General features: G+C 38.6%; 1 long non-coding RNA gene across 1 annotated transcript; it reads right to left on the bottom strand.

The window, feature by feature from the left end:
* Positions 1 to 1,194: 1,194 nt before the first annotated feature.
* On the bottom strand, positions 1,195 to 14,493 carry LOC105991177. The gene is made up of 5 exons (XR_001175347.1): positions 14,402 to 14,493; positions 10,995 to 11,019; positions 9,874 to 9,935; positions 5,605 to 5,678; positions 1,195 to 1,742 (listed from the first exon to the last, which is right to left on the bottom strand). It is a non-coding gene; the product is annotated as an uncharacterized LOC105991177 (long non-coding RNA).
* Positions 14,494 to 15,675: the final 1,182 nt, after the last annotated feature.

Raw genomic sequence — 15,675 nt, 5'->3', positions numbered from 1 at the left:
CCTCCCTCCCTCCCTCCCTCCCTCCCTTCCTTCCTTCCTTCCTTCCTTCCTTCCTCCCTTCCCCTTTCTTCCCTCCTCCTCTCTTTCTTCTCTCTCTCTCTCTCTCTCTCTCTCATTCTTTCTTTCCCATTTCCCCATCCTTCTCAGAGAAACATGAAGACACACATCAGAATTACTGACTGGCGTGCTTCTTGGTGTCATTTCATGTTCACCATGCTGACCTCACATTGGGAAGATAATAGAGCATTAAAATCAGCTTAAGAAATCATAGGAGGGAAGGGATGGGAAGGGAAAACAACGAGGAGGCAACAATGCTTGATAAGAAATGTACTCGTTATCTTGCCCATGTAATTGTAACTCCTCTGTATGGTATTCTCACAATAAAAATTATATATATATATATATATATGAATGAAATCATAGGAGGTAAAGAGCTTTGGGTTCCAGAGCTTTCTGCTCGACCTCAACCAGCCTTCATTTTGATCTCCTTGTTGCACCCCCACCACCACTTGGTCAAGGTCGATCAGTCAGGTTTGAGCAGATGAATGCTCCTGTCATAGCTATACTTATGCAATGTTTAGGAAGGTTCTAGAAAATAATATCCCAATTATGTACTGATGAAATACTAATTTTCTAGAAACTCAATGACTGACAGAACAAATAATTACATTTCTAAAATAAATAAAAAATACAGAGCTGGTATCAACCAAATGAGTTAGTGAAAAATCTCCAATAAATCCGCATATTGCCAACAAATCCTGTTATCTTTTTAACGAATAAAGCACAGGGTGTCAGAAATGCCTTGCCTTTCCACAAGGTGTGAATCACAAATACAAAGACCAAAGGAATGGCAAGTCATCATTGCACTGATGCATGAAGGTGCTGTGTCTTTCTTGCTTACTACAGATACCTTTCTCATACTCTAAAACTCCATTCAAACATGCCCATAACTATGGAAAAACAAGTTTTAAGCCAAGTTTTAAGATTTAGCGTATGGGTTTGGGAAGGTGATTCAGTGGTATTGTGCTTGCCTCGCATGCATGAGGCCCTGGGTTCAATTCCTCAGCACCACATAAACAGAAAAAGCCGCAAGTGGCACTGTGGCTCAAAGTGGTAGCCTTGAGCTGAAGAGCTGAGCGACAGCGCCCAGGCCCAGAGATCAGGCCCCACGACTGACCAAAAAAAAAAAAAAGATTTAGTGCATGGAACACAATTATTTATTAAAACTAAACATATGCAAACATGAACAAAATACATCTATGTACAAAGTAGCACGGTATGATTTGTACTTAATATTTAAAAACGTACTTGCAAACTTTCTCTACATTAACATAGTGGAAAACAATAAATACAACCCCAGTAATAACAACAAGAAAGTAGGAAAGTTTCCATGGATCAAAACTGTCAGCCATGTTAACTGTAAATCTATGGATCGATTCTATCCTCAGCCCACCTACTTGGGTTATCAGGTTCATTGTTCAAAACATCCCTTCCTAAATTGTGCTGTCTTAGAAACGTCTCTACAAACTGTGGTAATATGCTTTTCTTTCTGTATCTCAAAGGACAAGGGGAAGCCAAGAATTCTTTTTGGGGCTTCGAATTATATGCCTTGTGGTGTGGAGATCGCCACTTGAGTCAGAAAGGTAATTCATGCAGACTGGTGCTCAAGGTTGAGATTCAGGACTGGTTCGGCCATACTTCCTCCATTTCCATTCCTGGAATGCAGTTGCTGAAGTTTAAACCTGTGAACAATAAGAACAAGAAAAGGTCAGGTTCCAAGAAGGCGAAGAAGACACAGAGAAAGTGGAAGCAGACCAGCTCTTGGTTAAAAACAAAAACAAAAAGCAAAAATTCAGTGACTTAGCTGCATTTTTCCACACACAGCAGTCCCTTGTATGTCTCATACATTCCGAACTGAGCATTCTGTGAGCCAAATGTATTGCCTCAGATCTATCTCTTTCCAACCTACAATCCCAATCTTTGTTCCTACCTCCATGATTCAACTTGGCACTCAGGTTGAAAGTGTGGGTATCATGTGTAGTCACATTCTTCCTCATTTCCTACTGCCCATGTCCAATCAGTCATTGTGTTTCAATCTTTTTATCTTCTACCCAGTTCTCTGTTTTCCTTCTTCTTCTACATCCCTCTTGTAGCTGAAGAAGTTTCAACTAGGGAATTTAGGTCCTTATCATTTTCCAATGGGATATTGTAATAGCTTCCAATTTCGCTGTTTCTACCTTTGGTCCTCTTCCACATCTTACAGTGGTGTTGATCAAGCACAGGGCTCATATATCCCTCTTCTAACCAAAGTCCCTTTCTGTACTTGATCACCCTTCTGTCCCTTTCGGTACCCTATCATTAAGAGGGCATGGTTCAAGACTGGTGCTTAAAGAAACACTGTGACTCACTAGGAAATGCATGCTTTGGGGTGCACAGTCATCAGGGAGATGAATTAGCAGGCAACTCGGCACTTCCGAAGAAAGTTTAGTATTTGAGCGTGTTCTTCAGAGTTTTCAGTAAAGAAACATTTGTGTTGGTAACAAAAAAAATCACAAAAAAACCCAAAAGAAATGTCTGGAGACTTCTCTATCCCAAGTGAGAAAGGAACAGGAGTCTGAGCTGGGAGTTGTTAATGGTTTGTTGGAGTCTGTGAAGAGACAGAGCTGTAGCTTATGCTGTGCATTTGAGATGCAGTGGCACCAGTGGTGGAGACCTGTATCCTGCTTTTCCATGGCTTGGTTGGCAGGTCCTTCGATCGGGGTGGTTACACTGTTGCCTAGGTGCTGAGGGAATGCTGGGTACTGACTTCCATGGCCTGAGTGAGGCAGTCATAGCTGGGCGGGGGGACCACAGTGCAAGGGCAGGATAACTTTGGCATCCTCCCACAGCAAGTGTGGCTGGAAGATGGTCCAGCGTATATGAGCACAGTGTGGTGCAAGGAGAACTGTGATTACAGGGACGGTTTCAGACCAGGTTGCTCAAATAGTAGGTGGAAATTCTGGGTATGTTTTGTATGCTAGATTGTAAGGGCCAGCCTTCAAAGTGACTAAATGACTCGTTAGTGATATTAACAAAGAAGGAAAGTTAGCACTTCATTCTAGCCTATCAAATCATTATGGCTTACGCTGGGATGTAAGTCTAGTGCCCCGTGCTACTTCTCAAGTAAGTTTGTGAGAAGATGCACATGTAAACATAAGATCACATTAAGGTCTTCAATATACAAAGAAGTTTATACAAAGAGGGAGATAGCAGTAAATGAGCAAGGCTGTGAATAGGAATTTGGAGATAAAGAAACAGGAAAGGTAACATAAAACTCTAGAATTTCCTCACTACTGATGATAAAAAGTTGTGAATTAAGACTCTCCAAAATAAATATAACCTATTCACTTAGTTGAGATTTTCTTTTATTTTTTTCAAAAGTTATACTGACAAAGAAAATCGTTTTGTATGCTGCACGTATAGTATAACTCAAGGTAGTAGCAGATATTTTGAGGGATGAAGCAGTTTTGTTTGTATAGCTGGTATCAAAGAAAATTGCACAGAGAAAATTTAAGCTAAAACAATCCTTTTCTTATTCTAAAAATATTATGGTACCTAAATGCAGCAATAAACGTTCAGTGTCAGGGTAATGTTTTTTGAAACCTCCCTCAGCTTTCCTATTGTTGATCTAAAAACTGCAGAGATGTTTAGGATGCATTTGAATTGATGAGTTTGCATCAATCATGCTTTCTTAGCTGTTTGTTTTTTCTCTTACATTGTTTTATTATTTTGTGCATAATGTTATGCTCTCAGTAGACAACTTGGCAGAAGACAAGAATCATAGCGCATAAGCATTTTGGAATTCCTATCTGCTCTGTCAAATCACATTAAATATAATTATCTGCTCAAAATAGAAGGTCAATGTGTTAAACAAAAAACATTAATACATCTAGGATCGAATTTTGAGGTAGGATTTATCTATCTATCTATTTATTTATTTCAGTGTTGGAGATAAAACCTGGATATTAGGCAGGTGCTCTACCACCCAGCTACAACCTCAGCCTGGAGATTCTAAATGCAAGTGATTATTTCTATGTTATAGCTTGCTGTTGCACAGAGATTCAAAAATGTCTTAACTTCTCTCCTTAAATCTTCTAGATCTGACAAAAATATTGTTATTGGGCTAGAGTGTCTGAATTGATACCTGAATTTATTTGGCAACCAAGAAAGCAATTACTCACTGGTATAGTGAGTAATTCCCAGGACAATGACAGAAATATGTTAAGTGAAAAGAGTAAAAAGCTAGGAAGATTGACTATAGAATTAACAAATGTCAAGCTTGTATCTTTCTATTACTTTCTGATCTTTTCCTTTTAGAACATAGTATGGATCTCAAAAATTACACAGAAAAACACCAAAAGAATGGTACCTCTGCAGTGCACAAACCAGAGGCTAGAAATATATATATATTTTTTACAGTATACAGGAATGAAAAAGAATTGCTGTTTCCTTCCAGCACAGCGTTCCCTACCATTTCTTTTTTTCCCAAATGAACAGATGAAAGTGCTTTCATTGGCTTAGTGGGTCCTCCCTTGGAGCATTTTGGTCCTGTAGAAAGCACTCTTCTTCTACAGCTGAGTTGTGAAGAAACCATAGCCAGTTTGGTAAAGAAATTCTGCATCTATTAGCTAAGGCTGGTCCACATATCTCCTCACCCAGCTTCTCAAATTCAACACTTGAAAATGTCCATTAAGAGGGGAAGAACAAATACTCAGCTGCTTTCTGTTGTAATTGCCCCTGAATTGTTGGCTAGAGAGAGATGAAATTCTGATACTGACACACATTGCTGGATGTCTCTCTCTGTGTCTCTACCTCTACCTTCTGCGAATTACCGGATAAACATGATGATAAATAGTCAATAAGCACATTCTGAATGTCTATGGCAGCACTGGATTAGTAGCAGGGCAGTAGACAAAGACAGTGAACAGAATAATGATATTCCTTACTGGAGACACTACCCAGAGTGAGGAACATTGTGGTCACACCAGTTTTGCACAGGTAATATTTATTGGTTCTTTTGCTTTTTATTGTTTGATCTAAAGGGGACAGATTATCCTGTAGGTTCTATAAAACATCCCATCTATTGTAAGAGCACTTGATTGGTGCTTCTCATAACAATTCAATTAACATCAAGTTCACGCCCGGAATGGTAGCTACATAGCTGTTTGGGAGGCTGAGAACAATAAGCTGCAGATTTGCCAGCGTTGTCACGTGGGTCTTGAGAGCCAAGACTCTGCCATCAAGATTGCCAAGTCTTGTCTAATTGTCACTGCTAGTGGGTGTTTACTGACCCAGGAAAAGACAGAGTGCATTGATAAGGCAGGAAGAGTGAATTGTGCCATTCCTTAGATAGGCAGGGCAATCTGGGAAGAAATCTTCTGTATCCATCAACCACATTCATTTCTCTGGCAGCTTTTCTTACAGGTTGTTTTTAGACAAACCAACAATCATGGTTTCATGGACACCGGTCATTAACTTTTCAGGATTTAAAATCATCTAAGAGGCAGCAGGTGATGGAAACCAGATATTAATGAGTATCTCAGTGAATGGAATTAGGAAACTTACACAGTCATTGCCCAGGTGTAGGGAGAATTCATCAAGCTGTCAGTTCTTGGTTTTACCTTGTGCAGAGTGCTCACCTGAGAACAGAAGATAGGTTTTGATCTACAAGCTCAGAGAGCGACTAAGGATGAAAATAAAGTTTCTTGTATTGACCTTTTATTTTTTTCTCCAAGGGAAGCTCAATTTTCCTGCAAAATTTGTCATTAAAGTCATATTTGCCTCTTGGTATTGCCTGGAAATTATGCATTAAGATTTATGAGCTTTCTTCAGCCATCCTCCATGTCACCCTAAAGGAGTTAACTTGCTGGAGATGGGGCTGAAAGGGAGGGAGGAAGCTGAGCCATAACAACAGAGACACCCCGGGGACTGAATTATTGATTCCTGCTTGCTTCATGAGCTAGGTCTGCCTCCGCAAACCCATATCATATGTTTCAAGTGCCATTTTATAAGGCAGGTGTACTTTAGTCCTTCTGTTTAAATAATTCAGTGAGAGTTTTGGGGATCTGAATTTATCAGCCAACACGAATACATTGTTGACATTCAGGACAGTACAGATGACATTCATCAAAAATCCCAGGGACTCTCCACCATCCAATATAAAGACAAATGTATTAGCCTAGGATGATGGGAAGCTGAGAGATCCTAAGCACTTTTTACATGAAACTGAATTCTTGGCCAATCTATTTCACATTACCCGCATCCTTCAGGTAGAATAAAATATCATCAGTCAAACTGTATAGGAATGACATAGGAGACTCTCCAGCTTTTAGAGTAAATGTCATGGTTTTGCTCCAGCTTTTCTCTGCTATGGTTAGAACAGCCAAGCTGCCTTCAGGGTTCTCTGTAGATGGTTTTAGTTACTTGTGTGATCCTGGCTATAATAAACAGTGCCAGAGGCCTGGGGCGGGGGAGAGTAGAGTGGGGAACCTCTCTTCATGTGCCCTTCCAGCCTTTATCTCCCTTAATCTTTGGTTCACTATTGTTTATTTCTTCAACTAGTGACAATATGTGAAAATGGAAAAATGTGACTATGCATAGAAATGAGCAATTTTCATGGTATGCTAATCAGTACCAGTATATTACTGATGCATTAATACTGAGTAATTACCACAATATTCAGGAGGAGAAATGAGAGGAAGAAAGGAGAGTGAAAGATTATACTTTTCCTTCTTTCCAAGACAGAGAGGTCTAGGTCTAGAAAGAAGGAGGCGGAAAACTGGTTTTAATTAAGTGAAAGAGGCTGACACGTTATAGAAGGCCTTGTTGATGTGTTAAGGGCTTTAAGTGTAATCTTAGTGAGAATTGATTAGCATTCTCTAAGCAGAGGAATATTATGTGAATTCAGATTGCTGTTGCATCACTTCTAGTGGTTCAAAACCAATGATCTGAAACTAGGTTCAATGATATAACGTTTTCTTTTCTTTTGTGTAGCTAGGTATTGTTTAACTAGTTAAGGCAGTTTTCGTTACAGTTCTTACAGTTACACATACCAAAGTGGAGCAGTGTTAGTTTAACTGAGACCAATTGTGAGAATCACGTTTAAAATGTGTAGTGTCGTGTGTGTATTTCTGAAGTCAACCTAAGTTGCTTCAAAGTAGACTATCTCCTTTATATGAAAGGATGCTCCACATTTAAACTCTTCCAGCAGAAGACCTTGCTTGGGAGAGGACCTATTTAGTGGAATCAGGAAGTACAGATGGATGAACACTAGCACTTAATGTGAGGAGGAGGATTTGAGGTAAGGAAATTTCTTCCTCAGAGAAAGGGTTAGAAGTCTAACCATGGCTCATCAAAGATTATAGAAACCTGGAGTATTTAGCATCTACTGGCAGACAAACTGCGGCAAAGGTCTGTTTCCTTGGAAACATTGCTTACTGGCCTCTAAAATGACATATTCATTTTGAGATAAAAGTCCAAAGGGCATTGAGGCACAGATTTTATTGCAAAACCCACTTATAACATCCATTGATACTAAGATTTCTTAGACCTTGAACCAAATAGGAGACATTGTAATAGTCATCAGTTCTGATTGGTGAGTGGTCAGATGACTATCCTGTCCAATTAGTTTTTGTATTTAAAATCTTGAAGATGTCTTGCCCTACCACTATCTATTTTGCATGGCAATAAGCTGGGTTGACCTTTAGGAAATTATTTTGTTAATTCATAAATAGAACTAGACAGAATTAAAAGTGCCAGATAGCTGGGTGCCAATGGCTCATGCCTGCAATCCTAGGTGCTCAGGGTCCTGAGATCTGAAGATCATGGTTTGAAACCAACCCAGGGCAGAAAAGACTCTTATCTCCAATCAACCACCAGTAAACCAGAAGTGTAGCTGTGGTTGAAAGTGATAGAGTGCTAACCTAGAGCAAACCTGGGACAATGCCCAGGTCCTGAGTTCAAGCCCCATGACTGACAACTAAAAATAACAACAAAAAAACCAAAAACCCAACCAGATACTACCTTATTACATAAGAGCTGTGACAATGCAAGTCCTTTAGGAAACACAGGAAGCGTGTGGAGTGAAAGGTCTTCTTGATTATCTGCAAGGTCTGTTCCACTCACTGCGACACTGCCACTGTGGGAGTGAGCAGAGGTGGACTTTTCTCTGGGTGTTAAAGAAGAGCCTGCTGTCTGTGTGCATTATAAAACAGGAAATGTTCTTCGGATTTTCCTACCAGAAAACCATGATTTTGCTGTTAGGTACCATTTCTCTAGAATGGGTGGTTGAAAGCTATATGTTATCCTGATCCTGACTCCTACACACACACACACACACACACACACACACACAGACAAAAGAGACAGAGAGAGTGCCAGTTCACAGCTCTAAGAGCTCAGGAGATGGCAGAGCATTTGGTTGAATTCCTAAGAGAATGACATAGCAAATGGAAATCTTGTGATGCTCACTTATAAACCACACACTGGGTGTGGTAACCTTTCCTGATCAATGACGTCATGCTCAAGCTGGCTCAAGAGTCATCACATCTAAACAATTTCACTAATTCCCTTCCTTTCTCTCTCAACTAGTGGCTGGTGCTTAAGTCAAGTCTGGTGAATAGCCAGAGAATATATAGGAGTGGATTCTAACTATTCTCTGAATGATTTTGCTCCTTTGCCGTGTGTGTGTGTGTGTGTGTGTGTGTGCACGCGCGCGCGCACTATTCCTAATGTAACAAATAGGGTGGGTGTGAAAGAAATGTTTGCCTCAAAGAATGTAAGACACAACAGCTCAAGGGATCTTTCTCAGGAGAAAATGGGTCACACAAGGGGCGGAACCTATTTATACCAGTGTTGGGAACTTTTATTCTCTCTGCTAGCCTCTCTTCTAGTTGTAATGGCCAGCATGAATTTGGATTCACGTTCAGTTTAGGATAGCTTGTTCTTGATTTGAGACCATATTTATAGCATCTCGTATTACAAAACTGTTGTTGAATACTTTCTATATTTATAATATAGTTTATCATTCTTAAGCTTTCATGGTATAATAATCCACATATTTCCGGACCATGCTGTCAAAGTAAAATTTGGGGGACTGTCTATTGCAAACATCTTAATGTATATTTACATTAAAGTTACAAGAATCGTTCTGAGAAACTTATAATTGGTTTTTAACTTATCTGTTTTGTGATAGCTGTTTTAAATGTCTGGTCTACTCAAAACAAGAAAAAAATGCCTGTGCCTTTTGTTTTTAAAAGCTATCTAGCATCTCATTTTCTATTGTTCTTGATACAAATGTCACTTGTACCAGTCACATGGTATTCTGAAAGACTTACATCCCAAATTAAATAAGCATAACTAAGAAATTAGAAATAAAATAGATTTTACTAACCAGAAATTTATCTTTATTGAGAAATTCAATTAAAATCATTTAACATGATATGGAACATTAATGTCATTTTAATTGGTTCCAATGACTACATATAGTCATTGCCAAAAGTGACACAAAACAACAGCAATAATTATTTAAAAGCCCTGTCAACAAAGTTAATGTCATCTCTGGCACCCTTGTAGAGTAAGCAGTGTGGCTAGCCTTCATCACATGGCCATTAGAGCACACGTAGAAAACAAACCTTAAAGTCTCAAAGTCCAATAATCTTATAAAAATAAAGTTTCTAGGAAAGTCAGATTTATTGAGAGTTACTACTTGGTGACATCTAGAAAATCTGTTTTGTTGTTGTTGTTGCTTGTTTGGTTATGTCCCAGATGAACCACATCCAAGGATATAGTTAGATTTCAACCTTGCCCGTTTTCATCTGCCAATTGGGAACTTACCAGACTCGTGAGAAATTGTCTTAACCGTGAGCAGCTTCACACTTTCTTTATCAGACTGAGGTCTATTGGAAACAGAGAAGACTGTCAGCACCTCAACGATCACAAAGTGACTATGAAAGGATGCATATGCCACGCACACAGAATGAAGAGACACGTGCACAGATGTGTTTTATGTACTTCTAGGGCTATACTTGTGTGTTTTCACAAAGACTTGGTGTCTTTCTATCTATCACTTCCTAGTTCTCCTGGAATCAAGCCAGCAAATCCTCATTACTATGTTATAGTCAAGATCACCAGCTGAAGTACCTGTCCATTGGATGTTTGGGGACATCTCACAAGGTCTACAATATGTTTCTGGACTACAGGACAGACCAACCAGAAGTGTTTCCAAACTTATGAGCAGCTGCTGGACTCTGAGATACCCTTTCTCATGGGGACCTGAGACATTATAGTACCCATATGGAACTGTCCACTTCCATCAAACATTCTCACTCATTCCTTTCCCGATCTCAAATAGGTTCAAACCCTCATCCTTCTATTTTTAATCCAGACAGGTATGTGACCTAGAGACATTATTTCCAATGTCTATAACTTAATGAAATACAAAATGAAATGCAGGCTACAAATTCAGGCCAACAAAGGCAACCGAATTATTTCTTGATCAGAAAACAATTTGTCATGTCTACTTGCAGCACCTTGGTGACAACAATTGATTGAACTGCCAACAGCTGCTTTGTCTGGATGAAGTCAAAGTAGATGAGCATCTGCTGTTAAAGAAAAGCCCATCAGACACTGCTCAGATCAGAGGTATAATTCTCCATAGCTGATAAATACACTGAAAAATGTACTGGCAAAATGATGTTAAAACTGTAGCTGTAATTCTTGGGGTATTTCTTCTTGATCTTCTACTTAGCCATTTTCTACTTTATCATTTTATCTGTGTTGAAGATAGAAAGTTGGGAAATAACTCTGGCTATTTCCAAAAAATCCCATATGTGGTATTTTCTACATTGTTTTCTTCTAATGAAAACAACCCAAGAAAGTGTAATATAGACTTGTTCACCCCTATAAATGATATGGTGATAAGTTCTAAGGCAAAATTGTGGCATGGTCTTACTTACTGATCATTTCCATTTTCTGGTGTACCTAGGAGAGGAGACAGTTGTTATTAAATTTGAGACCCTTTGCTGCTCTTCTAAAACTTTTTTCTAAAGAAAATTTTATCCCTCCAGAAGTATTTGCTAAAGTATGGTTAGCACTCATCTTGATGTTTATAAGATAGTCCCAATTAGATCAGCTTTATTGAATGTAGGCCTGGGTTAAATTTTGTTTGTGTGTGCTGGTTCTAGGGCTTGAACTCAGGGCATAGGCACTGTCTCTAAGATTTTATGCTCAAGGTTAGCATTCTACTACCTGAGCCACAGTTCCACTTTTATCTTTTAGATGTTTAATTGGAGATAAGATTCTCATGGACTTCTCTGTTCCGGCTGGCTTTGATCATCGATCTTTATATCTCAGCTTTCTGAGTAGTTAGGATTAGAGGCATAAGCCATCAATGTCTGGTTCTGGGTTAGTTTTGATCTTATAACTTATATGACTTTGAGAAAGTCCTGTACTCTATCACATCCCAGATACACTAGAAAATCTCCGTTTATTTAATAATATCTCAAAGAAACTTCTCCTCAAAGTAATTACCTTTTCATCCCAGAAAATTGAATTTTCTAATTTCCTTTCTACATTGCTCTTTTTGGGGGACAGAAATTCCTATATTTTGTGGTGAGCTACAGTGTAGATAGTTTCTAATTGCATCTTAAATCTACTTATTTAGCCTCTTAAAAGTGCCCTGTAAGTTCTCACTGAGGGCGCTAATTGAAATTAATACTCTGCCTAGCTGCTTCTGTTTACTTTTTTAAAATTTTGTTGTTTGTGGGTTTGAACTCAGGGCCTTGAAGTTTCTAGGAAGGCATTCTATTACTTGAGCCATACTTTCTGTCATATTTTTGATCCAGTTATTTTTCAGGTAGGAACTGGGCCAGCCTCCAATTGTGATCTTCTTACTTATGGCTTCTTCTATCATGGGCTCAAAGGAGCACTCTAGAATACTTGGCTTATTAGTTGAGAAGGAATCTTGCTGACTTTTTTCCCAGGCTGACCTTGAACTGTGATCCACTTACTCTCTGCCTCTTAAAGTAGCTGGGTTCACAGCTGAGTCACTAGACCTGGCATTTAATCACAATTCTTAATCCCTGGGGTTTGATCCATAACATCTTGTGCTGATTATTCATGAGGTCTGATTTCCTCTTTCCTCTTAAGTAGGGTTTTAATGGCATCAAAAAAAATCCTGTGTCATATAGAGTATTGTTCACAATGCACACAGTGCTAATTAAAATGAATCAACAATTTTTGTATGATGGTCAGAATACTTTTGATAGAGGTTAGTGGGCCGACACACACCTGTCAAGAGATAACTTGAGTATACACCTTCTTACATGAGTTAAAGCTCAGCCTACTTGTCAATAATATTAGCCGGAGAAGCCTCATGTCAAATCTCTGACTCACAGATCTTCCAGAGAACACAGTGGGTTTCCTAATTTTCTGAACTTAATGAAATCCCACCCACATACTTGAAGAGGGATTAACTGTGGTGTCTAATGGTGCTAATTTAGTGATAACACAATGCTCTAAATTCTGTTTGGAAAACAAAGTTAAACTATAACCAAACAGATGGACTAATTCCATAATTGCCAAATACAGTTTCAGACAGTCTTATGTGTCGTCAGAGAAACTCTCCATTGTGGTAGGAATTGTGTACACCCATAAGAATAGAAAAATGCCATCTTTTCAAAAACATATTGTCAGATCTTCCTATGTAAGCAGTTGTTCACCACAGTCTTTTTTCACAAATAGATATAGCATACTAAGTTTTACCTCTCCTTTATACTGTATACCCGGATGGCTGACTTCCTACCAAACAATGTGGGTGGCATAAAAACTCACAGAAAATAAAACTGATTTATAAAAATACTGCTTTGGTTCTAAAAATGACATAGGACAATGCTTCAGATGTGATTAGAAAGTTCATCCACTTTGCTCCTGAAGGAAAAGACATTTGATTTGTTTTGCTCTTTCCCACTCAGAGATAAAATGAATTCTGCTGCCTGGGTCTCCTAACTTTTCCTTACACTCTCCAGATCACACCCCCACTGTTTGTGAGATGCCTGGTCAGTCATTGAACTGAACAACATTCACTAGTGTCCTGGGGACACACAGTGTCCATGAAGCAAGCAAGGAATAGGGAAGCTTATACACCCCAGAAAAATAAGTGCCTTTACCTTTCTACGGTTTATAAGACTTTGGTAGGATTTTGTTAGTGAAATATTTAAAATCAAAATGGGGAAAGAAAGGATTCTATTTTAACTGGATATTAAAAATGAAACTCTACATTCAGGGAGTAAGGGTCTATTGTATATTTGGGACACAAGCACAGGTATGTGATGCTACAGAATACAACCAAGATCTGGAACAGACGATAGATTAGAGTTACAGTAGCACGGAAGAGAGCTTAGTCATGGAGGTGAAGAGAGCTCAGCCGTAGAGCAGAAAAATGGAATAAAAACAATGGAAGTATCCATACAATAGAGAGTTTAATAATCATTTTCAAGATTGGTGCAGCAATTGTGGCACATATACTATACTAACATAACATTTATTAAAAAGGAAAACCAGATGTAGATATATGCTAATGTTTATTTTGATAAATTATCTGTGCATTGAATGGATTCTAAGAGACAAACTTTATTGAAACTAACAACAGACAATGTAACAGTCATGGAAGAAACCTTCACTGGAAAGGAAGAAACACTGCTCTCAATATTATAGACTTCTAGCCGGGCACTGGTGGCTCACACCTGTAATCCTAGCTACTCCAGGAGGTCAACATTTGAGGATCCTAGTTCAGAGCCAGTCCAGGCAGATACATCCAAGAAATTCTTATCTCCAACTAATCAGGAAAAAAAAAAGCTAAAAGTGATGGCTTGGCTCAAATGGGATAGCACAAGCCATGAGAATAAAAAAGCTAAGCAAGAATGAGAGGCTTTGATTTAAAGCTGTAGTACCAGTATACATGCAAAACGTTTTTCCTCTTATTCTGTTACATCACTGTATCATTTTATTCTGGAGTATTTTTATTCTGTACGTGTAAAGGGGAAAATTTTGACTGTAGATCAAGCATGCCATTTCATGTTTTTCTTTCTGACATCACCCCTTGGCCACCCACAAAGTTGGGGCTAGTTTATTAATGAGGATTTATCCATATTTAATACTTTCCAATAGTAGTCAACTGTCACTCTGTATAGTTACTAGCATTCAACACGTTCCTGTATTTCTCCCCCTTCAGTTTTTGTGACCATGCAATATGGTATTTTCTTTATGTCTACTTCTTTTCTCTGTGTGTACCTTTTCTATCCACTGAGAAAATATTTATTCTCCTTTTCAGGAAAACTAAACAAAGATAAAACACATTACCTACCTGGATCTTTCTTCCAGCACATCCGATACAAACCCACCAGAACAAATACTGAGAGTGTTATGACAATCAAAGTAATAACCACTGGCAAAATGATACCTAAAAAACAAAATACAGGGGATATTGTCAACTAGAGTGGCTAATGAATTTCATATAGATAGGCCAGTAGCTGATTAAACACATGCATGCTTTCTTTCTGCTGTAATCTTTAAGTCTATAACAATGAATATATTTCAGGCTGATAAGATTTATCTGATTAGGCTTTTGCTCTCCTTGTCGTTTCTAACAAATCCACTGGATGTCAGTCTTGTAGCCTTGCTGAAACACTTCAAAACACCAGACAGGTCTTTTCCCCTTCTTCCTGGAGACTGGGGAGTGGGGAAAATGGAAGACCAGAAAGATTGATTCTCGAGCCTAGCAAAAATCATTCACTCATTAATATTTCTTAGTGCTTTATAATGAAGTTACTTGACAAAAATATAGCTCATTTGGGAGTACTGAAGTCCTAATGTTGACTTAAAAATACCTCATAAATATTCTACCATATTGTCTTAAAATTTGAAAATGTACAAATGGCATGTCATAATGGCTATTATATATATATATATATATATATATATATATATATGTTTTAAAAACCTGTGCACTATGGTTCAAGAAAATTGTGTATCTGTGTGCACATAATTGGGTGTCTGTTGGGTGTCTGTTGTGCTAACTTAGGGTGAGTTTATTTATTTTTTAATTATTAGGAAGGTTTTAGAGTTTTTGCCTTTTGTTCCCCTGCAGATAGTTGTTTATTTGGTTAAGAATACAGAGCAGAAGGCCAGCAAGCTGCTGTATGCATGGAGCTAGTGGCTAGTCTGGAAGTCAAATGAGATGTGCGTGGTAAGTCAGGAACCCCCCACCCCTACCCCTGCATCCCACCAGGGAACATGTGTGCTACCCGGGCCCCTCCCAATCCAAGAACAGAGTGAGCTACCTTTCTACTGTTAGGAGGAAATACTTTTAAGTGTACTATGCTGCTGATTTCCTTCCTTCCTTTCTATTTTTCCCTTCCTTCCTTCCTTTCCTTCTTTCTTTTGTTCATTCGTTCCTTGCTTCCTTCCTCATTTTTCTTTTCTCTGTTTCTTTCTTCTTCCCCTTTTTTCTTTCACTTTCTCTTTCATTCTCCCTTCTTTCCTTCCTTTCTTTCCTTCTTTATTTTGTTCAGTTTTCATTCCTTCCTTCCTCTTTTTTCTTTCCCTCCCTCCCTCCCTCCCTCCCTCCCTCCCTCCCTC

This window comes from Dipodomys ordii, unplaced genomic scaffold (assembly GCF_000151885.1).
Source record: "Dipodomys ordii isolate 6190 unplaced genomic scaffold, Dord_2.0 Scaffold70, whole genome shotgun sequence".
Taxonomy (NCBI): domain Eukaryota; kingdom Metazoa; phylum Chordata; class Mammalia; order Rodentia; family Heteromyidae; genus Dipodomys; species Dipodomys ordii.
This window is presented reverse-complemented; position numbering and strand designations above follow the sequence as displayed.